Raw genomic sequence first — 15,131 nt, forward strand, 5'->3', positions numbered from 1 at the left:
AAACTACAGGCTGCACATGAAACGTCTGTCATCTCACCGTGTCCTCTCTACTGAGGATCGACGGCATCAGGCAGACACAAATGCGGCACAGACAGAACTGCAGCCAGCCAGGGCTTCCTTCACGGCCGGGGCTTTCAGTCAGGCAGTCCGGCAGTCCGTCCAGTTACAGTGCGAGCGCTCTGCCTGTGCGCTAAGCAGCTGGACTGGAGACTGGGTGCGGCGGCGGGGCGGTGCCTTTGTGACGTCACGCGTCGTGACGTCGGCGGCGTGGAGGAGGCGCCGGGGCTCTGTAAGAACGCGGCGCAGTGAGGGCTAGGAAAGCCTTTCACTGCGCGCCGCCATTGTATTGAAAATGTATGTTCCAGTTTGCGGGTATTTAAATAAACTTGGCGACGGATGGTAGGTAGGACGGGAGGGGGCGGGCAGCGTGATAGAATGCTGCAGTAGAAGGAATTTTTTTTTTCCTGTCTACAGCAGTATAAAGCACCAGAGATGCTGTGGGCCTATTTGAAGTGTGGGCCTGGAGCTGCAGCTCCATCCGCCCCATTGTTAATCCGGCCCTGGTGGTACTGCAGTGTCAGACAGGATGCCACTTTTAAAACAAGGCACCAATCAGCACATCATGCAAAGAAGAAAAAGTGGTGCAATGAGGTAGCTGGCTGACTAAGCTAAGCGACACAAGTGGGCGGCACAAACATCTGGCCCACATAGGAGTGGCTGGCACTGCAGTGTCAGACAGGATGGCACTTTTAAAAACTAGGATCAAAAGAGCACATCATGCAAAGAAAAAAAAAGAGGTGCACAGAGGTCGCTGGGTGACTAAGCTAAGCAACACAAGTGTGCAGCACAAACACCTGGCCCATATAGGAGTGGAACTGCAGTGGCAGACAGGATGGCAGTTTTAAAAACTAGGCCCCAAACAGCACATACTTGACAATGTACTTCACATTAATTTAATTGACACTTGACAATGATTTCTGATAAATGTGCTGCAGGTGACGTATAAGGGAGGATGTTCCAGGGTGGTTAACGTCCTTACCCGTACTTATTATGGATTGATAAAAGAAATAGATGGCTTGACACCTGTTGTCCGGATTTGTGGAGAAATAATTCCACACCGAAGAGGTGGCTTTTTGGAATTTTGCCCAGGCATGATAATGGGCTTTTTCATCCCATGACCAACAACTGTCTCCACTGGTGCCTTATTCAAACAAATGACATCACCATCAGAATCCTCATCATCAGCTTCCTTCGCAGCGCCAGCTACACCCATATCCTCATCCTGGTGTACTTCAACAGTGACATCTTCGATTTGAATATCAGAAACTGGACTGTGGGTGCACCTTCCAGCACTTGCAGAGGGCATGCAAATGGTGGAAGGAGCCACCTCTTCCTGTCCAGTGTTGGGACGGTCAGGCATCGCAACTGCCAACACACTTGTACTCTCCTTGGGGATTTGTGATACCATCAGTTCTTTGCTGTGATTTTGTCATCTTAACTCTTTTCAATTTTTTTAGCCGGAGGATGGGCGCTTCCATCGTCATGTGAAGCTGAACCACTAGTCATGAACATAAGCCAGGGCCTTATCCGTTCCTTGTCACTCCGTGTCGTAAATGGCATATTGGCAAGTTTATGTTTCTCCTCAGATGATTTAAATTTATTTATTTGGGTCATTTTACTGAACTTTGGCTTTTTGGATTTTACATGACCTCTACTATGACATTGGGCATTGGCCATGGCAGACAACGTTGATGGCATTTCATCGTCTATGTCATCATGACTAGTGGCAGCAGCTTCAGCACTAGGAGGAAGTAGTTCTTGATCTTTCCCTATTTTATCCTCCAAATTTTTATTCTCCATTATTTTTCTGGCGTTATATAACAATATGCGGCACAGGAGAGCGTACCCCTACACCATCAAGGGCAAACCCTGGACTAATTATTAATAACCCCTTTATTTGGAGTAAATAATACACAGCACAGGACAGCACCACTGGAGTTATACGGCAGTACCCCTGGACTTATATGGCAGCACCCCTGGACTTATATGGCAGCACCACTGGACTGGACTTATACGACAGTACTGCTGATCTTATGTGGCAGTACCCCTGGACTTATGCAGCAGTACCCCATGACTTATGCAGCAGCACCCCTGAACTAACTTATACAGCAGCACCCCTGGACTTATACGGCAGCACCCCTGGACTTATACGGCAGCACCACTGGACTGGACTTATATGGAAGTACCCCTGGACTTGTATGGCAGCACCACTGGACTGAATTTATACGGCAGCACTACTGGGCTGGACTTATACGGCAGTACCCATGGACTTTTACAGCAGTACCCCTGGACTTATACGGCAGCACCACTGGACTGGAATTATACGGCAGTACCCTTGGACTTATACGGCAGTACCCTTGGACTTGTACGGCAGCACCACTGGACTGGACTTAAACAGCAGCACGACTGGACTTATGGCTGCACAGGACACCACCACTGGACTTATGGCAGCACAGAACACCACCATTGGACTGATGCAGCACAAGACAGCACCACTGTACTGGAGTTATACAGCAGCACTGGACTTATGGCTGCACAGTACACCACCACTGGACTTATGGCAGCACAGAACACCACCATTGGACTGATGCAGCACAAGACAGCACCACTGTACTGGAGTTATACAGCAGCACTGGACTTATGGCTGCACAGGACACCACCACTGGACTTATGGCAGCATAGGACACCACCACTGGACTGATGCAGCACAAGACAGCCCCGCTGGACTGGACTTATATAGCAGCAGCACTGGACTTATGGCTGCACAGGACACAACCACTGGACTGATGCAGCACAAAACAGCACCACTGGACTGGACTTATACAGCAGCACTCGACTTATGGCTGCACAGGACACCACCACTGGACTTATGGCAGCACAGGACACCACCACTGGACTGATGCAGCACAAGACAGCACCACTGGACTGGACTTATACAGCAGCACTGGACTTATGGCAGCACAGGACACCACCACTGGACTGATGCAGCACAAGACAGCACCACTGGACTGGTATACAGCAGCACTGGACTTATGGCAGCACAGGACGCCACCACTATGACTGGACTGATGCAGCACAAGACACCGCCACTGGATTCAAAAGAGCAGGTTGCCACCCTGCGCACCACACCCCTTTCCCACACAGACACTGAGGAGACACGTCTTCTCACTACACTCTCCAGGACTGGAGTGAAAATGGCAGTGAAGCACGGCTCCTTATATGGAATCCAAAACCCGCAAGAATCCGCCAGCGGGATGATGACGTTTGCCTCGTTCTGGTTCCCGAGTCTGGCAGGAAAACCCGGGCCGGGCTCGGATCAGGATTCGGAACGTGAAGTTCAGGGGGTTCAGTTCTCAGGAAACTGAACCCGCTCATCTCTGATTAGCATACATATTTTAAAACTAAATATATATCTCTCCCCTTATCTAGTCAAAACAACCAATTCCATATACACTATGCATCTGTCATGTTAACGGCTGACTTGTTCACAATCACAGTTTCTGGAGTGAATTTGTCCACTACCTATCTTATTTAATGGTCTCACACACATCTTAAGATGGTCCTGTAAAATTAGTTATTTAGACAATCCTTTTAGATGCACCTACAACACACATGACTTTCTAAATCCTTTCACAATTAAATTCCAATACATAACGAATGTCTTTGCAATGTTATTGGTGCCCTATGATAGTGCTAGAATTACTTTCTAGCATTGTTTGCAATTCTGAAATACATATTCTTTGGGGGGGGGGGTTTAAAACAGGGCCACCTGCCTCTATGTCTGTTATGACCAACTTTGGAAAACAATGAATGTTTTACGGTAATCTGTTGCAGTACATGTGTCTTCAACCTGTGTCTCTTCAGCTGCTGGCCTTCCTCAGTGATAGCATGCCTTAATAGCCATACTGTGGTAGGGAATGGTGGGATGTGTATTTCCACAGCAGCAGGGACACAGGTTGAAGACACATGTTGTATATAGTTAAAAAGAAAAAAAATATTATGTGAACTAAAAATATACCCTCAGGAATCGGCGTTCAGTGGCATCTCACTTACCGGCGCGCTGGTGTGCAGGCCTCAGGAGGTCATGGCCCCAGTTTGTGGCTGCGTGAATGCCATGTCCACGGGTATGGTGCCCATTGTCATTGTGTACCCCTGAAATCCATCTAGTGTGTACCCACCATCTGTGCAGCATGGGCACTGCCATGACACTTGCGGTCAACTGACCTGTAACACCCAATCCTGCGCTGTTTCTGCACACATGATTCAAGCATCCAATGCCTGCTGACCAGGGGGTATAGATCCAGAACATCGGCTCAGTCTCATTGCCTTGAACAACGCGTCACATCCAGTGTACAGCGTCTCCTGGCTCCAGTCTTCTGTAGCCAGTGATTTCCTTGCTCCAGTGTTTCCGTGGAACTACAGGCTCCAGCCATCCAGCTCTGCTACAACTCCTTCTCCAGTCAGCTTACACCTCTACATGCAGTAAGAGACTCTCTCCAGGTACTACTTACCATTCTCACCTGTGTGTTGTTTATCTGCGTTCAGTACTGTGCTATTATATCTGGCACTTAAAACAACCAGCTTGCAATTTACAAACTGTCTCCTGCTTTGGCCTTGCTTGGCTTTGTGAACTTGTGCTTATATACAGACTGTGTGAATTCATTGCTGTTGGTTTCCAGACCAATCACCGGAGTTACCATTGCCTGTGTTCACTGTCATCAGTTGCATTACCATCATCTGCATATTTGATCGAGTTACCATCGACTTCCAAGTCGACCATCGATGTTTGCCATCGACTTCCAGGCCGGTCATCACTGTTGTTTATCTAACTGGTTTACAAATCATCACCTGTGACTGTTGTTATACATCTGTCAGCTTCCTTGCTTAAACCATCAGTATTGTTATCGTGCTTCAGTGGCTGTCATACATTTGTGTGCTAAATAAATATCATTGCACACATGCACAGGAATCTTCTCATTTTCTCCACTGCACCACCACTGACCCACTAGTGCCCCCTCCAGGAACAGACACAGTTACAGACCTGACATATGCTTACTATCCTCCATATCCGGCAACTCATCCTTCTCTTGATCTGGGGCCATAGCCGGCAACTCTGCATCCTCATCTTCTTCCAAAGAGGGGGATGGAGGTTGGATGGGGAAGGGGCTTGAAAGGGGGTTGGAGGTTGGATGAGGGAAGGGGCTTGACAGGGGGTGGGAGGCTGGATGGGGAAGGAGCTTGAAAGGGGTTGGGAGGTTGGATGGGGGAAGGAGGATAAGATTGAGAGGGGATGGGCATTTCAAGAGTGGTTTGAGTTTGAGTGGGTAATGGAGGATGAGGGAGAGAGGGTGGTTGAGAGGGGGTGAAAGTTTGAGGGGGGGTTCAGAGGGGGTTGAAGATTGAGGGGGAGGGTGGTTGAAAGAGGGTGGAAGATTGAGGTGGGGAGGGTGGTTGAGAAGTGGTGGAAGATTGGGAGGAGGGTGGTTGAGAGGGGATGGTAGATTGAGGGGGAAAGTGGTTGAGAGGGTGTGGAAGATTGAGGGGGAGGGTGGTAGAGAGGGGGTGGGTGGTTGAGACGGTAGAAGATTAAGGGGGAAGGTGGTTAAGAGGGGGTGGAAGATTGAGTCGAGGAGGGAGTTTGATGGGGGGAGGGACTGGACCGCTGCTGCCTCCCATACCTCCTTTGTGCTCTGCCTAAGGAGAGAAAAATACAGCTATATGTTTTTTTTAATTCATGTACAAAAACACATTAGCTACTCTATAATGCAAAATGTATAATTTGTTTTTGTTAGTATGGTACCATTGTGCAATCAATATAATAAATGTTATTTGGAAACTCCAAATGATTTTTAATTAAAATTTAAAATTGTTCTTATGTTATATACACTGTTCTTATGTTATATACACTGTTCAGTATGTATTTGTGTGGATTGTTTGTTTACCCATTTTAAATCAACAGATATGACATACCAACATACAACCCACACACATACTGTATACATGCATACAAACATCTATGCCTATACAAATTAATTACTACACTTTTGGGCATTTGCCACATATGGGCCCATGTGGCCTACGCAGCGGTCCATGACCGCGTTGGGGAGCCACAGCTACCGGAGTGAGAATGCGGCAGCTCGCATGGTGCCAATGGCTTATTAACCATACTTGCTAATATTTATACTGTCTGCCTGCTGTTGATTGGTCGACAGCTGTGATGCTCATAAATTCAAATAAGCTTTTTTGCTAATAATGTGCATTAACAGTATGGTCTGTGCTGCAATTTGCGAGCGCAATTGCGAATATATGCAAATATAAGTGTATTCGCAAACTACTTACCAAACGTCTGTTCCTCACTCAACTATACATTGCAGAGTTTTTGCTTGTTTCATTATATACAGTATTTGCACACAAAAAATAATAGTAGTGACATCTCGGTTGCGGAAGCCATGCATGACATATCCGCCACTATTGGCCAAGGCATGCAGAACATCGCAGCCCTCCTTGGCCAGACTCTCAGTGAGCCGCCAACACCTGCCCCATCCCCTAGCCTTGCCTATGAACAAGACCCAACACAAAAGAACCCCTTCAGTCGGGCAAAAAAAAGGGGTAAACAGTGATTTCTCTCCAGATGCAGTCCTTGGTTCCAGCGCCCATGTTCTGTTTCCCAAAAATAATTTTGACAATGGCTTGTGGGACAGGAATGTCCAACTCCCTCCTGCCAAATGGGGTTGGCCTCTTCTCTTTTCTTTCCCTGCCTGTGATGCATTAGCCTGCCAACTTGTCCCACCTTCCTCTTCATGTTTGTAAGTCTGATTGTTACGTTTAGGTCATGGGGCCAGAATCTTCCTCAATTTGTCCGGGTGGTAGTCATGTGACCGCTGGTCGGCTGACCGACAGTCACATGACCTCCTCCGTGAGCCCGACAGCTCACTATCTCGATGGTCGGCATGCCGACCAACAGGGACTATTTCCACTCGTGGGTGTCCACGACACCCATAGAGTGGGAATAGAACCCGTGGCGACCGCAGGTCGCCACCGAGCCCGCAGCGTGGTGAGCGCAGCGAGCCCGCAAGGGGCTTGCTGCACTCGCCCCTCCCCGCCGGGATCCCGGCGTCGGTATGCTGCCGGGATCCCGGCGTCGGTAAGGTGACCGGCGGTCAGGAGACCACCGGTCACCCATACTACACCCAATTTGTCCCACATATTCCTCAGCCAGGGTACTGAGACCAGCTTTTTGTTGTGTTGGTTACAGAGATGGGGGTAAGTGTCTACTGGGTACTGTAATCCTCTTTTGTGCACAGCCAGGTGCTTGTTGCTGTGCCATTTGGTGTAGTCTTTATTTTATTTCTCTTTATCTTTGTGTTATGAATATATTTTTTGGGATTTCAGAGTAAAAATATTTCAACCCCTTACACTTTGTCCTAAAAAAGTGTTTGTTTGTTTGTTTGTTTTTTTATTGTGATGCATGGTAATGGCAGAATAATTTGTACATGCACAATGCTATGACTAATTTTTGGGTTAATAAAAAAAAATACTATGAATGTAGTACCTGAAGCATCATTACTGAACATTATATGTAAACTTGCATTATGGTGGGAATGTTGTAATATGCAACACACAACAAATGTATTCCGCAAGAAAACATAGCATGTATGTGGGATATATTAATACAGTATGTGTATTTTTAAAGCACAATGCAGCTTAATAGATAGCTCAAAGCAATGTGTCAGCTCTAAGCAATGTGAACACAGAAAGAGGGCCTTCAAAATTATTGAATCTATTGTGTGTAGTATACAATTGCTTGACAAACAACACATGTAGTATATGTGCAGTACACATGTAAAATTTGCACATATCCAGGGAGTGAGAGCCTACATACCATTTCAGAGAGTGCTAGAGATGCAATGAGATGTTGAGGCATTTGCATTGCAAACAGGTGTGTTTGATTTGCAATTGTTTGCTGGGAGAGCTCTGACAAAGTCAAATTGCATATTTTGATATTTACTAATGGACGCATCTATGACACATGAGTCAAATACTCATGCCATAGGTAATACGGTAGGGCGCAAATGACCGTAACGGCGAGTTACTGTGCACATTACGGTAGAAGACGCATTTGTTAATAAATATCATACTGTAACACATAGCAAACATTTCTTACTTACAGATAATATACACTAAAATGTGTTCAAATTATGACCTGGCGAAAGAGAACAACCAGAAATACAAATTTAATAGTGTCCTAAAACATATCCGATTGTTCTGTCCAAACAGACATGATGTCATAAAATGTGGTATTCCTTTATTCATGGTAGATAGACCTTTGTCTGATTGGATGTGTAAATACCGTTGTCTGCCTCAAATGTTAGCATGAACAATTGGGACTTGGTGGTGATTCAGTTGATCCTGTGCTGTCATTGTCTCTGAACTGCAGTATAACAAACAAAAAGACAGATACCATACAATTGCTAAGGATATGCAGATTCCAGAATGTGTGCTCTAACTCTGCATTTTTAACACACCCCTGCACATACCAGAATCTTGTGTGCATCTTAAGTGATCTAAGCCAGGCGACCAAAAGATGTATTCAATATAATACAGACCAGACATTGATATTTGAATTAATAGTGATATGTCAAATGTATTATGTATTCTGGCTTTGTGGCTTACATAGTACTGATATGTCTCCTACACAATAGGTTACACATAGTCTTTACACAGCTGTTCAACTGTATATATATATATTGTTTCATTAGACATCCAGCCATATGTGTACTACAGGGTTGGGACTGCATAAGGACACCGTGTGTGGGATCAAATTGTTCAGGGTCAAATAAGTAGTAATCCGGTGGATGTGAGGATATTGTCACATATTGCGTCAACAAGTTATTAGTGATTACCAGATTCATGTATATTCCTGTATGATATTGTGGACAGTTTGAACTGGTCTTTAGGCGGGATCCCAGTGGTAAACAACTAGAATCACATCCCAAGATCAGGCATCACCCAGTGTTCAAACTGACCAACGACCCACAGTGTACTGAATATGTCCCTCCCGGACCAATGGAAGAAGACCTTACATTCCCCATTGTACTGTTTTTGGAACATTGTATAAAAGGAAATGCACCTGGCCCAGGTTTCAGTTATCTTTCTCAGAGGTCATCTTACTAGACGACTGAGACCTGGATCCAGGAGTGATTGCGTATGTATGTATTGGCTGTAGATTTCATTGTATTGTTTTACCTTTGCTTGACTTAGTAAACAAACTGTTGATGCATTGGACCACAACAATAATAACTACAATTGGTGTCGCATTCACTTTCTATTGGTTTTTAGCGTACTGAACCACATGTGGCGTCCTTTGTGCATCCATTGTGCCGGCTAAAACATAGCGTGCAGCCAAAGTGGCCATTGTTTCACTTTGCATCCATAATGGACATCTTGTTTTAACACAACTAGGAATATGAACTTAACAGCTTGCATGCTGTACGCAGCCCTAGACTTACTCAGCATCTGCGAATGCTCAGTGTGCACTGACAGCAATTTGCTTTGCAGCCATGCTAAATCCACGCCTGCAGCCAATAGCACACTCCCCTGCAAGACACCCACCTTCACGCCCCTTTTTGCTAGCCTGCAAAGCCATGCCCCAGCACCGCCTTCACCACGCCTCTTTGTCGTGTTGTCTGTCTGCGTTCACAAAGTTCATATGTATGCTTGAACATTTGTCCCACGGCAAGGCTGGCACATGTGCACTTGTGACTTTGTGAGTGCGCATTCAGCTAAAACCCACTGCTTGCGATGCGATTTGTAGCAGTGATCAGGTCTGAATTACCCCCTGTGTCTAGTGGCTGCTGCTGTGTCCATCCACTCCCATTGTCCATCCACTCAAGTGGCTGTGCTGAGTCCAGTGACTGCTGAGCTGTGTCCATCCACTCAAGTGGCTGTACTGTGTCCAGTAACTTCTGTGCTGTGTCCATGCATTCCACTGCTGCTGATGTATCTGTGCAGTGTTCATACACTCCAGTGTTGCTGACGTATCTGTCCAGTATCCATACACTCCAGTGGTGCTGACATATCTGTCCAGTGTTCATGTACTCCAGTGCTACTAACTTATCTGTCCAGTGTTCATACTGTACACTCCAGTGCTGCTGAAGTATCTATCCAGTGTCCATCCAAAAAAGTAAAAAAATTTTACTTTTTTTATACAACTTGTGTGCTATACCCCCCACTGTGTTCACGTAAATATTAAGTGCTGTCAGTCTGCAGTGTGAGTTGGCATTTGCAAAAGAACAAAAAAATGATCATTGTTTTTGTTTGTACAACTGGTGTGTGTTGCCCCACTGCATTCACATAACATATACTGTAAGTACTGTGACTCCACAGTGAGTGGTGATTTAAAAAATAAAATAAAGTTAACTAATATTATTAAACTATAGTTAATTTTATATAACTTGTGTGTGAGTTCATCAATATGGAGAAGAGCAGGAGCAGCAACCAAATACTAGCAACATCCACTAAAGGTGGATTAGGAAAGGGCACATGAAATCAAAATATTTCAGTGTTAAAAAAAGGGGGAAAAGTGTCACCTTAAAAAGCGTCAAATTAGAAACACCCCCCAAAAAAGAACAATAAGGCACAAACTGTGTTCAAAATTAGAATTCCATGAGGAGAGTCTAGGGATGTTCACAGTAGCTATATGTGAGTTTGAAATTTCTCGTGCTGTCCTCATAGAGAAGCCTCTTTCGCCTCCTTCCACTATTTCTGCACTATTTGCACATGTGAGGAGCAGTAGAAGTAAAGATGGTGGTGAGGACATAATAGAAATTAAGGATGCTTGTGTGGAAGTGGAACAGGATGAGGCAGATATGTGTGTACTATTACTATCTGACACAGAGGAGGATGTTGATTTATTTTATTACATTTTATTTATAAGGTACCACAAATGTTTCACAGTACAGTACATATGAAAGATATTAAAACAATACAGGATACACAAAACATTACAGTAACTGAAAACCTAAAACAGCACAGGTAACAATCAGCACCACAATTCTCAGTACACAACATAGCTGAGATGTAAGGAAGCAAGGGAGTAGTCAGCACAACTAAGGGCATGCAGCCATAGGAAGAGATAAACAGTTTTGAGTGAAAGGAGATGCAGGTATAGACATTCGCTATGTAGGAGAGAGCTGTAATTGAAGCGTGAGAAAAGAGAGTTTTGAGAACAGGAGGGAAGAAGGCCCTGCTCCAAGGAGCTCACAATCTATGGAGGTCAAGACTCCAAATTGCATCTTGTGACAGTGGGTCTGGGCGTGGGGAGGAGATGAGAGGGTAAAAGAGATTAGATGATGGTCAGAGAGGGAAAAGGGAGAGTTGGAGAAGTGAGCTTACACTGGTGGGTGACAAGGTCAAGGGAGTGGCTGAGACTGTGAGTTGCGGTAGAGGTTCATTGTGATAGGCCAAAGGAGAAAGAGAGGGTAAGAAGATTAGTGGATGCTGGTTCAGTGATGTCAATAGGGATGATAAAGTCACTGAGGAAGATAGAGGGGAGGTCAGAGGAGAGGAAGTGAAGAAGCCAGGCAACAAAGTTGTCGAGGAATGGGGAGGAGCAGCCGGGCTGGTTGGTAGATGACCACCACATGGAGGTGGATGGGGTAGAGTAGGCAGATAAAGTGGATCTAAAAAGTGGATAAAATGAGGGAGAGTTCAGGTGGGATGATGCGAGAAGTGCAGTTTAGGCAGACGAGGATGCCAACTCTGCCACCTTAGTGGTTGTCAGTTCTGACAGTGTGGGTGAAAGAGAAGCCCCCATAGGAGAGGACAGCAGGGGAGATGAAGTTAGAGGAGGAGAGATAGGTTTTGGTGATGTCAAGAAGGTTAAGAGAGTGAGAGATGAAGAGGTTGTGGATAGCAAGCAGCTTGTTGCATATTGATCTGGCATTCCAGAGTGCACAAGAGAAGGGGAGTGAAGGGACAGGAGAGATGTTGATCAGGTTGGCTGGGTTGTGGGTGCAGGGGGATGGTCAAGAACGGGGGGTGGGGTGAGAGCTGGCAGAGTGGATTGGTATGGAGAATTTTTTAGATTTAAGTCCATCCATGATCAAACAATACATTTTTATCTTTAAAAAAAAATCAGTATCACCTAATTTTCAGAGATTATTAGTTACATGTATTGAAAAAAATATCTGAAAAAAATTAATTTCATGTGAGACGTATTTTTTACTATATATATATATATATATATATATATATATATATTTATTATTTTTATTATTTTTATTATTATTATTTTATTTTTTTATTATATATCATAAATAAAAAATTTAAAATGTATAAATTACATTAATTTTCAAAAAGGAACATATCAAACATCAGGGTAACATAACGAACCCAGATTAGGGGAGCACAGCGTTTTTATAGGAATATAAAGTTATAGATACACAACTATGAAACTATAAAACTTAGAACTTGTTTGTATTTGTCTTCATGTTGTCCAGTGTGATATATGTAATACACTTTAAAATTGGGAAAACATGTAGAAACGAGTGTAATGATGTAAGGGCAAGAATGCAGAGAGATCCATCTTGTTAGATGGCGGAAGTGCAAGGACGCGGCCGCAGCAAATAAAGAGAGTGAGGAACTACAGATCGACTATGCAGCCATCCTGAGGAAGCCTATTGCCAGGCGAAACGCGTTGATTGCAGAGCTATCGATCCCGCTCCAGTGACCGCACGAACGAGGACACGGAGCGATGGAAGTCTGCCGGCAGACTATAGTTCATCTCACCACAACACCAACGGAGGATCCCCCCACAAAAGCAGCAGGATTGGAGGTAGGCAAAATATACACCTCAGACAAAACGGGAATCCCTGCAAGCTAATAGGGAAGATCATTAATTAAAAGAGACTGTTAACCCGATGCAATTGATGCAGTGAAGAAATAAGCCCTGATATTACAGAAATGTATCTTTCTTCAAAGGACAATATTCAGACACTGCATATAATTCATTAAAGAAACGGAAATATTTTCCTCCAGGCAGAGACTGTGAAATCATCAGCAGTGATTATTCATATATATCACTTGTGGGGTAAAACGCTATTCAGTGTGCCCACAAGCCATCTATATGATTGTCTATGTGCTTCACGTATTGTCATGTTAATGTTTGTCATGTGTACCGGTACTAGAGAGTTGGTATAACTAACAGTAACACACAGCTATATATATATATATATATTTTTTTTTATTTAATACCCATTTGGTCCTTTTTACTTCCATTTATACTCATCAATAAATTGTGATTTTAATCAGATTTCTGTCTTATTGTGAATATTATATATTGATATTAAATTAATCCTAGCTAGGGGTGCGCTATACACTACATCCATATACATGTCTCGTCTTAGAGTGGGATCCTATAGTATACCCACATAGTGTAATATAGCAGCAACCAGCTAGAGGGAGTTGTGTGCAGGAATAGCGCAGTTCTTCAACCTCTTTCCTTCATGGTATGGGAGAGGGTCTAGGAGCCATAGCTTCAGCACAGTACATTAGTGGTGATCAGAGGAAAGTTGTGAGAATGGAGTGGGAGTAAATATTAACAAAAAAATATAACAAATGTTGAAAACAGGTGTACTAAAAGCAAAGACAGTACAGACAGGACTTTGTCCAGAATAATGGCAACCTGAAATAGAGACACAGTAGATAGTGATATTTTGAAGAATAGAAAACAGTGGTTGTGATCATTAAGATTTCCAGACAGGGAGTTTTGCAAAGGGTTTCCATGTTGTGCATTCAGCAGGTGTTGGAGGTGGTGAATTAGTTAACTCACTGTTGTATGTTTATAGCAGTCTGTTTGGTGGAGACATAGAAGTAAGTGTGTTGTCCTGTTTTTTTCCTGTTTATCTCCGGTCTATCTTCGTAATTCATATTAATATTTAATCACACTTTACACTAAAGGTGGGTACACACTAATAGATATATCTACAGATCAATTGATCTGCAGATATATCTATGGACGGATCGGGCAGTGTGCTGTGCATGCACACTGCCCGATCCATCGGGGACTGACGTCATGAACTGGGCGGGCGTGTACACACGCCCGCCCAGTTCAGCTGTCAATTACCGCCGGCCGCCGCAGCATGTGTACGGGGCTGTCGGCCGACCGACCCGTACACACACAGCGACGCGCCAATATATCGGTAGATATATTGGCCGTCGGCTGTGCTGCGCGGCCGACGCGATACGTCTGTGAACGACGGAGTTCACAGACGTATCGGCCGTACACACTGGCTGACGGTCCCGCGATATATCGGCCGTTCAAGAGAACGGCCGATATATCGACCAGTGTGTACGGGCCTTAACATACTTCACAGCCTAGACTATCCTGATTAAATAGAACATGCAGACCTGTGCAGAGGCCTAATTGGAAGCCCCAAACCTCAGAAAACTCCACCCAATGCAAAAGGTTTATAACAAAGTGTGAACATAGAAAGACCAGTACACCCCCACTAATACACAATGATTTCCTGCATAGCAACAGACTGAGAGCTACTAATATAAAGTCCAATTTACCTAACAGTGTTTAGCAGAAAAGGCACATAACAGATGCAGAGATGCTGGGAGAATTAAACCAATTTACCTCTTGAAAACAAGCAGAGAGAGGGAGTAACATCAGCTGATGGGTCTCCGGTCTATCTCCGTAATTCATATTAATATTTCATCACATTTACATTAACACACTTCCTAGCCTATTAATGTTGTTTGTGTACTGTAAGTCAGCCACCAGTGGTTGCAGTTCTTGCCAATGATAAAATAGAAAGCCATTGTGATACCTGGGCATATGACCAAAAAAGCAACCTCTTGGGTGTGGGATAATTTTTATCAAAATCCTGACAATGTTTGTAAAGGCATCTGCTCCATTTGTGTGGCCAAGGTTAGTAGAGGTAGGTTAACCATCTAGGCACCTCTTCTGTGTTACATCATTTGTGGCGAGTTCATGAAATTGATTTTACAAAATTATAATGTAATTAACACCCTCATCATCATCCTCATTAGTGATCCTTCCAAAA

The 15,131-nt window shown here is 44.3% G+C and overlaps 1 protein-coding gene across 4 annotated transcripts in view; it reads left to right on the plus strand.

Annotated features, from left to right (window-relative positions):
• The first annotated feature begins 12,731 nt into the window (after window positions 1–12,731).
• The window catches only part of EXO5 (exonuclease 5), a 289,903-nt gene continuing 287,503 nt past the window's right edge, over window positions 12,732–15,131 (plus strand). For all 4 annotated transcript variants that reach the window (XM_063956019.1, XM_063956022.1, XM_063956021.1 and 1 more), the window contains exon 1: window positions 12,732–12,895. The gene's annotated coding sequence lies outside the window, so the exon portion shown is untranslated. The remainder of the gene's footprint in view (window positions 12,896–15,131) is intronic.

Source organism: Pseudophryne corroboree, chromosome 2 (genome assembly GCF_028390025.1).
Source record: "Pseudophryne corroboree isolate aPseCor3 chromosome 2, aPseCor3.hap2, whole genome shotgun sequence".
In the NCBI taxonomy this organism is placed as follows: domain Eukaryota; kingdom Metazoa; phylum Chordata; class Amphibia; order Anura; family Myobatrachidae; genus Pseudophryne; species Pseudophryne corroboree.